Source organism: Saccopteryx bilineata, chromosome 5, assembly GCF_036850765.1.
Source record: "Saccopteryx bilineata isolate mSacBil1 chromosome 5, mSacBil1_pri_phased_curated, whole genome shotgun sequence".
Classification (NCBI taxonomy): Eukaryota; Metazoa; Chordata; class Mammalia; order Chiroptera; family Emballonuridae; genus Saccopteryx; species Saccopteryx bilineata.
Genome location: NC_089494.1, coordinates 263485188 through 263501744, shown reverse-complemented (window position 1 = coordinate 263501744; position 16557 = coordinate 263485188).

Below are 16557 nucleotides of genomic sequence, written 5' to 3'. Positions count from 1 at the left end.
CGGTCACTGTACTGTGTGTGTTCATACCCCCCCCCCATTTAGAATGTGTTGGCCCCCCCCCCCCCCCCCCCCCCCGGTGTGGTAGCCGGCACGCCCACAGCTGTCTTGTGGGCGTGGACGTGTAGGATAAAGACAAGAATCAGTCCACACCTGTATTCATCCGCGATGGCCTGTGCCCGAGGCGGGACTGAGGCCCCTTGATGCCTCTAAGGTTCCGATGCCGGTGGAGAGGGCGGGGCGGCCATGCTTTCCCCGGGATGTGTAGTTGAAACGGGCAGACCTTTGGGAGCTGTCACTCAGATGCACCTGTGACAAGGCGGTCCTTCCGCCTGTTTTGTAAGGTGGTCCCCACCCTGGGCTGCCCGCCAGCAGGCATCTTTCCTTCTCTTTCTCTTTCTCTTGCTTTTCTTTTCTGTTTTTGTATTTTTCTGAAGTGAGAAGCAGGGAGGCAGTCAGACAGACTCCTGCATGCGCCCAACTGGGATCCACCCAGCACGCCCCAATGCTCTGCCCATCCAGGGCGTCGCTCTGTCCCAACCAGAGCCTCTCTAGCACCCGAGGCAGAGGCCACAGAGCCATCCTCAGCACCCGGGCCAACTTTGCTCCAATGGAGCCTTGGCTGCGGGAGGGGAAGAGAGAGACAGAGAGGAAGGAGAGGGGGAGGGGGGAGAAGCAGATGGGCGCCTCTCCTGTGTGCCCTGCCTGGGAATCAAACCCGGGACTTCCACACACCAGGCCAATGCTCTACCACTGAGCCAACTGCCAGGGCCCAGCAGGCATTTTTTACACAGCTGGTGTTTATCTGGGCACCACGCATGCAGGGGTGGAAGGCACACTCAGCACAGGAAGGTAACCTCCTGTGGCACTTGGTCCTTGAGCCGTTTTGGACATTCCCGGGACTTCATGAGGACTGTGCCTTGCCAGATGGCATCAGGCCTGCGCCACGGTCCAGTGGAGGTCAGGTGTCCAGGTCTCCCCGTCTCGTGAGTTTCCCACCCAGTGTCCGAGCCCCTTCCGTCTCCCTAACGGACACAGGTTGTCCAGGCTCTTGCTCCCGGGCTGGGCCCACGCTGGCCAACACTCGGCCCCTTTCCTTCCGCTCTGCTGGGCCTGGAGTCCGAGAATCACGGCCTCTGTGGCGGGTCTGAGGCGGGAGAACGGGAGTGGTCAGTGGCCCCGGGACGGGGCAGGTGCTGAGAGGGCATGACCATGCGTGTCCCACCACCTGCCCGCATTGTGCCCAGGTGGCTCTGCTCTGGCCGCCTTTGCTCTCATCTCCAAAGACGGTCTCTCCCAGGGTCCAGGCGGTCCTTCTCTGCAAGTCCTGGGCCTGCTCAGAAGGCCCGCCCCTGGGGGAGCCCTGGTCACGTGGTCATTGTCTCCGTTGAGTGCCCTCATCACCTAACCTTCGAGGGCCAGGGGCCCCGTGGACAGGTCACTCCGTCCCCGGGCACTGCCCACTGCTGCCTTACCACGTGGACCCCCAACCCCTAGGGTAGCTGCTGGGGCTGCACCTGACCAGCTCCCTCCATCCTTACTCGGTGACCCCATGTTCCTGACCAGTGGCCTCTCTGCATATGGACCTGGACTTCCTGTTGGCAGGAGACTCACTTCCTACCTGGCGTCCTGTGTTCCTGAAGGAATTGTGGGACTGGTGGCCTTCACCACAGTAGAGCCCCGATTTCCTGAACAGCACTGACTGGTTTGTGGTTACACTTCCCACCGGTCTGAGAAAGGTCATTGAGGTCAGATCTGAATCATCTGTGTGCTGCCAGCTTCCAGAATGAGGCCGCACCCAAGGGAGAACTTAGCAAGCACTGGAGGAGGTGTGGGTGGATGATGGGTGGACGGGTGGGAGGATGGGTGGGTGGCTGGATGATGGATAGATGGATGGACAGAGCACAAATGAATGAAGGAGTGGGAGTAAAAAATAAAGGAGTACATGAATGAATGAAGAAGTGAACGAATGAGTACAGGAATGATGTGAGTGGATCCGGATGTTGCGGAAAGAAGGACCATTTTGGCCCCACTGCCCGGTGACGGCATTTACAGCCATGGTCTTATCGTGCCGAGTGATAAGACATGAGCAGGGGGCTTTCCTGTTACCACCCTGGGCTTGTGCTGTTGTGCTGACCCCCACAATGACACCCCCCACCCTCTGTCACCTTTCCAGCATCAGTGATGGCTGCAGTCCCTGGTCAGCAACATCTGGAGCAGCTGCCAGCGGCCGTGGGTGGTCTGCACCCTGGGTGGGACCGCATCCCTCTGCAACCAGGTCCTGGTGCCTCCTTGCTGGACCCCTGAGGTGCTGGGTGGACAGAGGGGTGAGCTGAGGGCTGGACTAGCACGCAGGAGAAGTTAAGACTAGATGGAGCCCTCCAGCCAGTGGAAAAGCCATTGTTCACCTTGTAATATTGTGGTTGAAATTCTTTAAAAAAGTCACCACGAGGAGGAACAGAAGTAAAAACCGCCACTGCTCTCCAGCCCTATCAGGGGGACACATGCTGCTTCCAGGGGACCGTCCCCTGCCAGGCACAGGCAGGGCAGTGGTGAAGGCCGGCATGTCCGTTCCCGGGACCCGGGACCAGGGCTCTGTGAACACACAGCCCGACGTCGCCCCAGGAAGCCGCGGTCGCTCAGGCTCAACCTTTGTCCCCAGCACAGGCATGTCGGCCGAGCACACAGGGGGACACCCCCAGAGATGAGGCTGCTCCCCGGCTCAGGCGGAGTGAGGGGTGCAGGGAGAGCCGCCCCGGAACCCTAGCATCAAGGGCCTCGAGGTCGCGGGCCTCCCTTTGCGTCCACAGCGCTGCCACAGCTCAGCTTCTCCATCCTCCTCCCCGAGGTCACGGCCACACGGGGTGTGGTGGCCGAACTGTGTCCCCCAGATCCGCAGGCTGGAGCCTGAGCCGCAGCCCCTCTGAATGTGGCTGTGTTTGGATGGGCTTTTTAAAAGGGGGTTCAGGTAAAATGAGGTCATCTGGGTGGATCCTGATCCCATCTGACTGGTGTCCTTATGAGATTAGGACACAGACACTCACCGAGGGGTGACCGTGTGAGGACGCAGGAAGAAGACGGCCGTCCGCTCACCACAGAGAGGGGCCAGGAGGAACCCCCTGCCCAGCACACCTTGGTTCTGGGCCTCCAGCCTCCAGGACAGAGAGAGAACCGCCTTTGTGTTTGAGCCCTGTCTGTGGGGTGGCTGCACAGGGATCCATCCCTGGGTGACATCTGTGAGCCCCGTCTGTGGGGTGGCTGCCAGTGAAGTAATTAACGCACAGGGATCCATTCCTGTGTGACGTCTGTGAGCCCTGTCTGTGGGGTGGCTGCACAGGGATCCATCCCTGTGTGACATCTGTGAGCCCCGTCTGTGGGGTGGCTGCCAGTGAACTAATTAATGCACAGGGACCCATTCCCGTGTGACATCTGTGAGCCCCGTCTGTGGGGTGGCTGCCAGTGGACTAATTAATGCACAGGGACCCATTCCTGTGTGACGTCTGTGAGCCCCGTCTGTGGGGTGGCTGCACAGGGATCCATCCCTGGGTGATGTCTGTGAGCCCCGTCTGCGGGGTGGCTGCCAGTGGACTAATTAATGCACAGGGATCCATTCCTGTGTGACGTCTGTGAGCCCCGTCTGCGGGGTGGCTGCCAGGGAACTAATTAACGCACGGGGATCCATTCCTGTGTGACGTCTGTGAGCCCCGTCTGCGGGGTGGCTGCCAGTGGACTAATTAACGCACGGGGATCCATTCCTGTGTGACGTCTGTGAGCCCCGTCTGCGGGGTGGCTGCCAGGGAACTAATTAACGCACGGGGATCCATTCCTGTGTGACGTCTGTGAGCCCCGTCTGCGGGGTGGCTGCCAGGGAACTAATTAACGCACGGGGATCCATTCCTGTGTGACGTCTGTGAGCCCCGTCTGCGGGGTGGCTGCCAGTGAACTAATTAACGCACGGGGATCCATTCCTGTGTGACGTCTGTGAGCCCCGTCTGCGGGGTGGCTGCCAGTGAACTAATTAACGCACGGGGATCCATTCCTGTGTGACGTCTGTGAGCCCCGTCTGCGGGGTGGCTGCCAGTGAACTAATTAACGCACGGGGATCCATTCCTGTGTGACGTCTGTGAGCCCCGTCTGCGGGGTGGCTGCCAGTGGACTAATTAACGCACGGGGATCCATTCCTGTGTGACGTCTGTGAGCCCCGTCTGCGGGGTGGCTGCCAGTGGACTAATTAATGCACGGGGATCCATTCCTGGGTGACGTCTGTGAACCCCGTCTGCGGGGTGGCTGCCAGTGAACTAATTAATGCACGGGGATCCATTCCTGGGTGACGTCTGTGAGCCCCGTCTGCGGGGTGGCTGCCAGTGGACTAATTAATGCACGGGGATCCATTCCTGGGTGACGTCTATGAGCCCCGTCTGCGGGGTGGCTGCCAGGGAACTAATTAATGCACAGGGACCCATTCCTGTGTGACGTCTGTGAGCCCCGTCTGTGGGGTGGCTGCACAGGGATCCATTCCTATGTGACGTCTGTGAGCCCCGTCTGTGGGGTGGCTGCCAGTGGACTAATTAATGCACAGGGACCCATTCCTGTGTGACGTCTGTGCGCCCCATCGGGGCTGGATGGTTCCACCCCTTTCAGATAAGGACACAGGCAGGAACTGGCCCAGTGGCTGTCCACAGGCCCTCTGGCAGTGGGCACACTGCACCCAGCATGGGCAGATTCCCACTTCCGGTTCCACTACCCAGAGCAGGTGTCCCCAAAATACGGCCCGGAGGCTGCATGTGTAAAGTTTGGGGACCCCTGACCCAGAAGCCATTTATCCAGCCCCCGCCGCACTTCTGGAAGGAGTACCTCTTTCATTGGTGGTCAGTGAGAGGAACACTGTATGTGGTGGCCCTCCAACGGTCTGAGGGACAGTGAACCGGCCCCCTGTGTAAAGTTTGGGGACCCCTGACCCAGAGGGATAGGGCTAAGGGAATAAGGGGGAGGTGAGGGCAGGACGTCTTTGGTGTGAACTGTGGAAGGCCAAGTCCTGGGGGGCAGAACGCAGCCCTGGCAAGCACAGATAAGAGTGTTTAAAAGAAGCAGCTGACCCCTGTGGCCATATCCTGCACACCTGAAAGGTTTTAGCTGATCAGCCTTTCTGCACCTGAACCCATGATGCTCTGCTAATTTGACCCAGGCTCTGCTAATTTGCTTGATGAGCAAAGACATGAATAAGTACGATGAGGCGCAGAGCTCTGGGCTCTCAGTCCTGGAGGCCGGGAGTCCCCTGGACCCATCTCTTCTCTATGTTGTGTCTTGTGTGTTTTTCTTCAGTCCTGCAGCGCCTTCCTCTCGTGCACACCACTGCCTGGGTTTAGAACCGGATAGACTGATCTCCAGGGAGGACAGCCCGCTCCAGGAAGGCACCCGTGAACCCAGAGAGGGCACTGGGGGATGGGAGACGTGCCAGTCTGGACCTCACCTTTCCTGTGTGCAGCCACAGCCACAGAGATGCTGGTGAGGTGATAACGGCTCTGTGGGTGGTCCCCACTCCACCCCACCCTCCCCCACCCCGCCTGGCCGGCCCACAGGGGCTTGGACCACAGAGATTATGCTTTGCTCAGGAAGCTGTGACACTGTCCAGACAGGGGGACACCTCTGTGGGGACAGGCAGGAAGCGGGCCTGGGGGTCCTACCTAGCTGTCAGCAGCATCGGTGTCTGGTCAGTTTGCTCGGGGTCTCCCCGCAGCCCGTGCACAGCGGGAACAGCTCTGCCCCAACGTGAGAATCTCCCTATCCCTCGTCACCAAGATCTGGGGATTGTGCAGAGCCGCCTTGTGGGGTCACGGCCGTCCAGTTTGTGGGCCTGAACTTGAGTGGGGCCACCCCCAGGGAGTGGGTGGGAGCGAGCAGGGCTGTCTGAGAACGTCCATGCCGTGGGCGAGCGTCTTGGGAAGAGAGGCCTCTGGAAACTGCCACCTGCTCCTCCGGCCTCGCCCCAGGCGACGGGTGACCCCTGCCGGTGCCGCCTGCTCTGTGTCTGGAGCCCCAGCTTGAGTCGGGCCAGCCCTGTGCTGACCACTGACTGCATGCCGACAGGGTCCAGACCCCTCAGCTGCGTGACTGTTGGATCTGCTCCCCGGATGTCAGACCGGGTGGTGTGACCCCAGGGGACGTGACCCCAGGGGATGTGACGAGGAGGCGGGCCCCCTGCTCGGCAGGCAGCGGTGCGCAGACACTGCCTCAGTCTCCCCTGCCCCCGGCTCGGCCGCCATGTCTGAAGTGCCCAGCACAGGGCCTGCCCAGGAAGGGCCAGGTGGAGGGGGCGGATGGAACAGGGCCGGTGGGGCTCCGAGAGCCAGGGGTCCCAGTGCAGGTGACTCAGGTCTCACCCCCTCCCCAGGCTGAGCAGGCAGGTGTGGTCCCCCCCGGGGAGCTGGAGTGGTGGACAGACAGCCCCGCGGGCAGAACAGGGAACATGGCCCCTCGTGTCCCTGCTAGGCTGGCGCTGAGGGGCTACTCACAGAGCCATTCTTCTCACATCTCATGAAGCCACAGTGACCTCATGCTCAGCCACGCCAGGTGTCCGGAGCATCCTCCCTGCCTTCCTTCTCCCCTGCTCTGGGTCATATTGAGTATCTGTCCCCTGTCCCAGCCCCATGCCTGCACTGCCCACTGCCCAGCCCTGCCCTTCAGACCTCATTCCTCCTCCTCCTCCTCCTCCTCCTCCTCCTCCTCCTCCTCCTCCTCTTCCTCCTCTCTGGGCTCTCGTCCAGCGCAAACCTGAGCCCTCCCCTGTGAAAGTCTCCACTGCCCTGGGGGGGGAGACCCAAACCTCTGGCCCCCCTTCCAAGGTGACCTGCAGCCCCTCTGCAGACTGCAGGGACTTTGTACAGCCAACATTGCCGTCACCTGGGGAACGCTGGTGCAGCATCCAGGCCCCGCTGGAAGTCACCCTCTCAGACTTCCTCTGTGTTCCAGCGTCTGTCTCTGGCTGGCTGGCCGGGCACAAGGGAGGTGCTCATGAAACACCCGCAGAGACTCAGAAGCTCCAGCCAGCTCAGGCCCCTCGTGAGGGCAGCCAGCCGGAACCTCATGGCGTGTAGCCTCCCTCGGCATAAGGTGCCCGCCCTGGCGGAGCTGGTGAGGGCGCCTGCCCACAGATTCCACTGCCTCGCAGCACAGCGCTCAGCCCAGACAAGCCAGGAAGGAGCCCCAGGCTGCAGCGTCACACGGACACGTGGGCAGGACGCCCCTTCCTCCCTGGTGCGTGGGTCGTGGCGGCCTTGGGCTGGCTTGCAGTGCCCAACTGACACGCGTGACTCCCCAGCCTTACCTGTAGCTGGGCTGGTCAGGTGTGACGGGCCAAATTGTGTCCTCTGCACTCTGGCCTCCAACCTGAATTTCTACTTTGAAGTCCTTACCCCCAGCCCCTCCAGAATACGGCTGTATTTGCAGATGGGGGTCTTTAAAGAGGTCATGAAGGTGAAATGAGGTCTTTAGGGTGGACCCTGGTCCAATGTGGGTGCTGTCCTTGTCAGGAGAGATAGAGGAACAGACACCCAGAGGGATGGCCATGGGAGCACACTGGGGAGGGGACAGACACCCAGAGGGACGGCCATGGGAGCACACAGGGAGAGGGGACAGACACTCAGAGGGACGGCCATGGGAGCACACCGGGACAGGGGACAGACACTCAGAGGGACGGCCATGGGAGCACACAGGGAGAGGGGACAGACACTCAGAGGGACGGCCATGGGAGCACACAGGGAGAGGGGACAGACACTCAGAGGGACGGCCATGGGAGCACACCGGGACAGGGGACAGACACTCAGAGGGATGGCCATGGGCGCACACCGGGAGATGACAGACACTCAGAGGGACGGCCATGGGAGCACACCGGGACAGGGGACAGACACACAGAGGGACGGCCATGGGAGAACACCGGGAGAGGACAGACACTGAGAGGGACGGCCATGGGCGCACACCGGGAGATGACAGACACTCAGAGGGACAGCCATGGGAGCACACCGGGACAGGGGACAGACACACAGAGGGACGGCCATGGGAGCACACCGGGAGAGGACAGACACTCAGAGGGACAGCCATGGGAGCACACCGGGACAGGGGACAGACACTCAGAGGGACAGCCATGGGAGCACACCGGGAGAGGGGACAGACACTCAGAGGGATGGCCATGGGAGCACACCGGGAGAGGGGACAGACACTGAGAGGGACGGCCATGGGAGCACACCGGGAGAGGACAGACACTCAGAGGGACGGCCATGGGAGCACACCGGGAGAGGACAGACACTCAGAGGGACGGCCATGGGAGCACACCGGGAGAGGGGACAGACACTCAGAGGGACGGCCATGGGAGCACACCGGGAGAGGACAGACACTCAGAGGGACGGCCATGGGAGCACACCGGGACAGGGGACAGACACTCAGAGGGATGGCCATGGGCGCACACCGGGAGATGACAGACACTCAGAGGGACGGCCATGGGAGCACACCGGGAGAGGACAGACACTCAGAGGGACGGCCATGGGAGCACACTGGGAGAGGGGACAGACACTCAGAGGGACGGCCATGGGAGCACACCGGGACAGGGGACAGACACTCAGAGGGACGGCCATGGGAGCACACCGGGAGAGGACAGACACTCAGAGGGATGGCCATGGGCGCACACCGGGAGAGGGGACAGACACTCAGAGGGACGGCCATGGGAGCACACCGGGAGAGGGGACAGACACTGAGAGGGACGGCCATGGGCGCACACCGGGACAGGGGACAGACACTCAGAGGGACGGCCATGGGAGCACACCGGGAGAGGACAGACACTCAGAGGGACGGCCATGGGCGCACACCGGGAGAGGGGACAGACACTGAGAGGGACGGCCATGGGAGCACACCGGGAGAAGGGACAGACACTCAGAGGGACGGCCATGGGAGCACACTGGGAGAGGACAGAAACTCAGAGGGACGGCCATGGGAGCACACCGGGACAGGGGACAGACACTCAGAGGGACGGCCATGGGAGCACACCGGGAGAGGACAGACACTCAGAGGGACGGCCATGGGAGCACACCGGGACAGGGGACAGACACTCAGAGGGACGGCCATGGGAGCACACCGGGAGATGACAGACACTCAGAGGGACGGCCAAGGGAGCACACTGGGAGAGGGGACAGACACTCAGAGGGACGGCCATGGGAGCACACCGGGAGAAGGGACAGACACTCAGAGGGACGGCCATGGGAGCACACTGAGAGAGGGGACAGACACTCAGAGGGACGGCCAGGGGAGCACACAGGGAGAGGGGACAGACACTCAGAGGGACGGCCATGGGAGCACACTGGGAGAGGGGACAGACACTCAGAGGGACGGCCACGGGAGCACACCAGGAGAGGGGACAGACACTCAGAGGGATGGCCAGGGGAGCACACCGGGAGAGGACAGACACTCAGAGGGACGGCCATGGGAGCACACTGGGAGAGAGGACAGACACTCAGAGGGACGGCCACGGGAGCACACCGGGACAGGGGACAGACACTCAGAGGGACGGCCAGGGGAGCACACTGGGCGAGGACAGACACTCAGAGGGACGGCCAGGGGAGCACACTGGGCGAGGACAGACACTCAGAGGGACGGCCATGGGAGCACACCGGGAGAGGGGACAGACACTCAGAGGGACTGCCATGAGAGCACACCGGGAGAGGGGACAGACACTGAGAGGGACGGCCATGGGAGCACACCGGGAGAGGACAGACACTCAGAGGGACGGCCAGGGGAGCACACTGGGCGAGGACAGACACTCAGAGGGACGGCCATGGGCGCACACCGGGAGAGGGGACAGACACTCAGAGGGACTGCCATGAGAGCACACCGGGAGAGGGGACAGACACTGAGAGGGACGGCCATGGGAGCACACCGGGAGAGGACAGACACTCAGAGGGACGGCCAGGGGAGCACACTGGGCGAGGACAGACACTCAGAGGGACGGCCAGGGGAGCACACTGGGCGAGGACAGACACTCAGAGGGACGGCCATGGGAGCACACCGGGAGAGGGGACAGACACTCAGAGGGACTGCCATGAGAGCACACCGGGAGAGGGGACAGACACTGAGAGGGACAGCCATGGGAGCACACCGGGAGAGGACAGACACTCAGAGGGACGGCCATGGGCGCACACTGGGAGAGGACAGACACTCAGAGGGACGGCCATGGGCGCACACCGGGAGAGGGGACAGACACTCAGAGGGACGGCCATGGGCGCACACCGGGAGAGGGGACAGACACTGAGAGGGACGGCCATGGGAGCACACCGGGAGAAGGGACAGACACTCAGAGGGACGGCCATGGGAGCACACCGGGAGAGGACACTCAGAGGGACGGCCATGGGAGCACACTGGGAGAGGGGACAGACACTCAGAGGGACGGCCATGGAAGCACACCGGGACAGGGGACAGACACTCAGAGTGACGGCCATGGGAGCACACAGGGAGAGGGGACAGACACTCAGAGGGACGGCCATGGGAGCACACAGGGAGAGGGGACAGACACTCAGAGGGACGGCCATGGGAGCACACAGGGAGAGGGGACAGACACTCAGAGGGACGGCCATGGGCGCACACTGGGAGAGGGGACAGACACTCAGAGGGACGGCCATGGGAGCACACCGGGAGAGGGGACACTCAGAGGGACGGCCATGGGAGCACACCGGGAGAGGGGACAGACACTCAGAGGGACGGCCACGGGCGCACACCGGGAGAGGACACTCAGAGGGACGGCCATGGGAGCACACCGGGAGAGGGGACAGACACTCAGAGGGACGGCCTTGGGCGCACACCGGGAGAGGACACTCAGAGGGACGGCCATGGGAGCACACTGGGAGAGGGGACAGACACTCAGAGGGACGGCCATGGGAGCACACTGGGAGAGGGGACAGACACTCAGAGGGACGGCCTTGGGTGCACACCGGGAGAGGACACTCAGAGGGACGGCCATGGGAGCACACCGGGAGAGGGGACAGACACTCAGAGGGACGGCCATGGGAGCACACCGGGAGAGGGGACAGACACTCAGAGGGACGGCCTTGGGTGCACACCGGGAGAGGACAGACACTCAGAGGGACGGCCTTGGGCGCACACCGTAGAGGACAGACACTCAGAGGGACGGCCTTGGGCGCACACTGGGAGAGGGGACAGACACTCAGAGGGACGGCCATGGGCGCACACTGGGAGAGGGGACAGACACTCAGAGGGACGGCCATGGGAGCACACTGGGAGAGGGGACAGACACTCAGAGGGACGGCCATGGGAGCACACCGGGACAGGGGACAGACACTCAGAGGGACGGCCATGGGTGCACACCGGGAGAGGACACTCAGAGGGACGGCCATGGGAGAACACCGGGAGAGGACAGACACCCAGAGGGACGGCCATGGGTGCACACCGGGAGAGGACACTCAGAGGGACGGCCATGGGAGCACACCGGGAGAGGACACTCAGAGGGACGGCCATGGGAGCACACCGGGAGAGGACACTCAGAGGGACGGCCTTGGGCGCACACCGTAGAGGACAGACACTCAGAGGGACGGCCTTGGGCGCACACCGGGACAGGGGACAGACACTCAGAGTGACGGCCATGGGAGCACACAGGGAGAGGGGACAGACACTCAGAGGGACGGCCATGGGCGCACACTGGGAGAGGGGACAGACACTCAGAGGGACGGCCATGGGAGCACACCGGGAGAGGACAGACACTCAGAGGGACGGCCATGGGCGCACACCGGGAGAGGACACTCAGAGGGACGGCCATGGGAGCACACCGGGAGAGGACACTCAGAGGGACGGCCATGGGAGCACACCAGGAGAGGACAGACACTCAGAGGGACGGCCATGGGAGCACACCGGGAGAGGACAGACACTCAGAGGGACGGCCATGGGAGCACACCGGGAGAGGACAGACACTCAGAGGGACGGCCATGGGCGCACACCGGGACAGGGGACAGACACTCAGAGGGACGGCCATGGGAGCACACCGGGAGAGGACAGACACTCAGAGGGACGGCCATGCGAGCACACCGGGACAGGGGACAGACACTCAGAGGGACGGCCATGGGAACACACCGGGAGAGGACAGACACCCAGAGGGACGGCCATGGGCGCACACTGGGAGAGGACACTCAGAGGGACGGCCATGGGAGCACACTGGGAGAGGGGACAGACACTCAGAGGGACGGCCATGGGCGCACACTGGGAGAGGGGACAGACACACAGAGGGACGGCCATGGGCGCACACTGGGAGAGGACAGACACACAGAGGGACGGCCATGGGCGCACACTGGGAGGGAGGGGCTGTCTTCGCACGTAGGACAGAGACCTCAGGAGACACGCCGCTGCTCACACCTGGACTCGAGCAGCCTGCCTCCAGGACCAGGGAGGGTCCCTCTCAGCCTGGTTCCTGGTGGTAGCTGCCCAGGCAAACAAGCTCCCTGTGCCTCCTGCCCTGGGCGGCGAGGTGTAGGCGTGCGTCTGGGGACGGGGTTTCTGGGAAGGTTTTCAGAAAGTGACTGACTGTCATCACGCCCGGAAGCCCTTCAGCTGCCCCCGCCTGCCCCTGGATGGACGACGCCTGTTCCAGACAGCGGGGGTTCCAGTTCCAGGGCTGAGAAGACGAGGGCAGCTGCGGGGCCTGGAACGGCTCTGTAAGGTCCCGGCTCCCCAGGCAGCTGTGCGCAGGCCCCAAAGCGCCAGACTCGCTCCTCTCCCTCCTCTCCAGGGAGGGGCACACCCTGGGCATCCCCATCCGGACACACCCAGGAGCCACCCTCGAGCCCTGGACCCCGGTCCTGCCGAGGGCTCCAGGGGCTCCTCTCTCGGGGGCCCCTCCCTCTCCTCCCCCCTCTGAGCTGGCGTCCACCACCCCTGCCCAGAGGGTGTGCCCCCACTGTGTCCCCCTCCGAGGCCTGGCACCAGCCAGCCAGCCCCACCCGCGGCCCCCTCAGATTGGACCCTCCCTGGACCTCCTCGTGTCTCTGTCCCCAAGGTCGCTACGTGGCCCCTCTCACTCGGCTGTCCTGTACTGCGGCGGGGAAGGGGCAGGTAGAGGCTGCCCTTCTCATTAGCGCCCACCCCAGGCTGCCAACCCAGCTTGGACTTCCAGCCCAGCACCCTTCCCTAACCTAAGCCCTGCTGCCTCTCCGCCCCCTCTCCAGCAGGACCCGGATACCCGGGGGGGGGGGGGAGAACTCTCATGCTGACATCAGAGCTCCTGGCCCCCACCCCTGGGGCTCAGGCCAGTGATGCGGCATTTGATGCCTCAGTTTTCCCATGTGTAAAATGGGTGGCATCACCCACATGGCAGGGCATCCCGGGAGGCGTCCGGGAGACAATGGGCCCAGCGCACGTTGGACGTTTGGTTAAGTGGTCACCTGCTGCTGCTGCTGGTGGTCCTGTCACCACTGCAAGGGGTCGTCTTGAGGAGGATGGTGCAGCCTGGGCGGGTGGGAGCAGGAAGGATGGGCCCCATGCCCGGGGGACGCTCAGACCGGCCCAGCGAGTGGGGGCTCCTCAGAACACGTGGGAGACGCACTGAGCGAGCTGGTCCGAGGCCCTCGGCCAGCAGGGGATGATCTTGTCCTAGGAACACGAGGGGCGGTGCTGGTCCTGTCGGCCCGTGTCTGAGGCCCGAGGAGCAGAACTGTCACCCTGCTGCTGACCACTGGACGGGCAGCTCAGCCCCGCCCGTGCATGGCCATCGCTGCGGCCAGCCCCGAGCGAGAGGACTGTTTGGGGACCTGGTCCTGAGTTTGAAAGCCAGCGTGTAGGATCAGAAGTTTCTTCAAGGCCTGACCTGTGGTGGCGCAGTGGATAAAGCGTCGACCTGGAAACACAGAGGTCGCCAGTTCAAATCCCTGGGCTTGCCTGGTCAAGGCACAAATGGGAGTTGATGCTTCCTGCTCCTCCTCCCTTCTCTCTGTCTCTCTCTCCCTCTCTGTCTCTCCTTTCTAAAAATAGATAAATTTAAAAAAAAATTAAAAAAAAAAGTTTCTTCAAAACATCCTGTCTCGGCCCTGGCCGGTTGGCTCAGCGGTAGAGCGTCAGCCTGGCGTGCAGAAGTCCCGGGTTCGATTCCCAGCCAGGGCACACAGGAGAAGCGCCCATCTGCTTCTCCACCCCACCCCTTCTCCTTCCTCTCTGTCTCTCTCTTCCCCTCCCGCAGCCAAGGCTCCATTGAAGCAAAAGATGGCCTGGGCGCTGGGGATGGCTCCTTGGCCTCTGCCCCAGGCGCTAGAGTGGCTCTGGTCACGGCAAAGCAAGGCCCCGGAGGGGCAGAGCATCACCCCCTGGTGGGCGTGCTGGGTGAATCCTGGTCGGGCTCATGCGGGAGTCTGACTGTCTTTCCCCGTTTCCGGCTTCAGAAAAATACAAAAAAAAAAAAATCCTCTCTCTCTCTCTCTCTCTCTCTCTCTCTCTCTCTCTCTCTCTCTCTCGGCCTTGCAGCTGTTTTTCCTTAAAAAGAAAAACACAAACGAAAAACACGAAACAGGATTTCGGCGGCGCGCCCGCCAGGCTGCTGTCGGCTGCGTGAGCAACACGAGCAACTGTGCTGAAAATGTCACCTCGAGTCGTGGCTGCACTAAGCTGCATGACGGGCCAAGGGCTCCCAGAATCCGGTCAGGACACGGGGCCAGCTGGGGCTCCTGCTCAGAGCCTTTGCACAGGCTGTTCCCTCTGCCTCCAACACTGTTCCCCTCACCGTCCTCCCAGCAGCAGGTCCTCTTCTGGAGGCCGTTCCCAGAGTGACCCTCGCTCTACCTCCCGCCCAGCCCTGTGGCTGTAGTTCTGTCCCACGGACTCGGTCACTGGTGGGTGTGGCTGGGTCACCACTCTGGTTGTCCTCTGGGTGGTTGCAGAGCCTCACACGTATGTGACAAGTTAGCCGTTGTTGAGTGAAGGCCTCGGTGGGCCAGGTGCCTGGGGCACAGGGATGAGCGTCCAGGACCCCAGCCCTCCACTGATGCTCCTTTAAGGCCGTGTCCCCTCAGCAGGGAAGCGAGGCGTCCTCACAGAGCCCCTGATGGGAGTCATTGTGCTGCACCGGCCCTGAATGTGCTCAGCCAGGCTGACCAGACCAGGCCACACCCCCTTCAGCAGCCCTCCTGAGCCCCGAGGTCAGCACCCCCTCCTCCAAGCTCCCCTCCCTCGTGCTTCCCGGGGGCCGGGGCCCCTGGTCCTGCATCTGCCCTCTCTGACCCTTTTCCAGCAGTGGCCCTTCAAGATATGAGTCGGATCCTGGGTTCCCTAGGTCAGCCCGTGCTTGTTCAGCTCCTGCCCTGCTCTGGGCACCGTCCGGGGACAGGGGTGCCCCCGTGGCATTGACATCCCAGTGAGGGGAGAGGTGACCCCTGAGGAAAACAGTGAGTGAGAACAGAGGCCTGGGCTGTGGGGTCGGTAGGGCTGGGGCAGGGCGGGGCCCAGGGTGGCCAGGGCAGGTGCACAGAGATGGCAGAGACTCCCACGGGGCCCCAGCCGCTGACCGTGATCCCCTACCATCCCACGTGGGAAGAAGGTTCTAGGGCTGCTGGGGGTGGGTTGCACGTGGCCCTGGGGAGAAAGGGGTGACAGCCGGTGAGCAGCTGTTCCTTGTGGGCAGATGGGACAACGGGCGGCAGCGTCTAGGGTTCAGACCCCCAGCTGTGACGTGGAGGGTGGTGGGCAGCAACCCTCAGAGCCTGCCACTGTGAAGTGCTCGGCACAGGACCCAGCCCGTGGGGTCGCCCCGTGTGGCCCCTCAGCGCCCGCGCCAGTCGCCACTGGGGCCACTCGAGTACACAGTCTCGGCGGGCTCAGAAATGGGCAAACTGCATCCTCGTGTTGGCCAAGGCGCTTGTGGGAGAAGGCAGAGTGCTCCCAGCTGTTGTCAGGAGCTGCAGAATCTGCCAGTAACTGGAAGGAAGCTGCTCAGAGCCCAGAGGACGGCCAGGCCTGTGAGTGCAGCTCCGCCCCCGCCCCCGCACGCAGGGTGTTCGTTCCCACACTGGGGCAGCGGGACCGGAACGTTGTCTTTCTCTCGGAATACAAATGAGTTTTGGCCCTTGCTCCCATGTGTTTCAAACAGGAAGAAATCCGTGTTGGCTTCGCCTGGCGCTGGCGGAGGCAGGGTGAGGGCCCAGCCCCGCGGTGGGGGGTGGGGGGTGGGGGGTAGGGGTGGGGGATGGAGGTGCTGGCCAAGTTAGCTCACAGCACTGAGCCCCAGGGCTTGCCCAGGCTTGTCCACGGCCCCCGCCCTCAGGTCTCCAGTTGCAATCTAAGGGAGGTGAGAGCAAGGTGCAAAGGCTGTCCCTGTCCCCTGTGTCCACCCCGCATGGTCTCTGCTGAGACCCCGCATGCTCCCCACCATCTCAGGGCACTCAGCCACGTGTCTCCTCCCAACTGTGGGCAGGAAAGTGGACACACCCCACGGAGCAAAGAGCCCCACACCTACCTGGTCTTAGGTCTCTGCTCCCTCCCTCCTCCTCCCCTCCTCCCCCTCCCCCCTCCTCCTTCTCCTCCCCCTCCTCC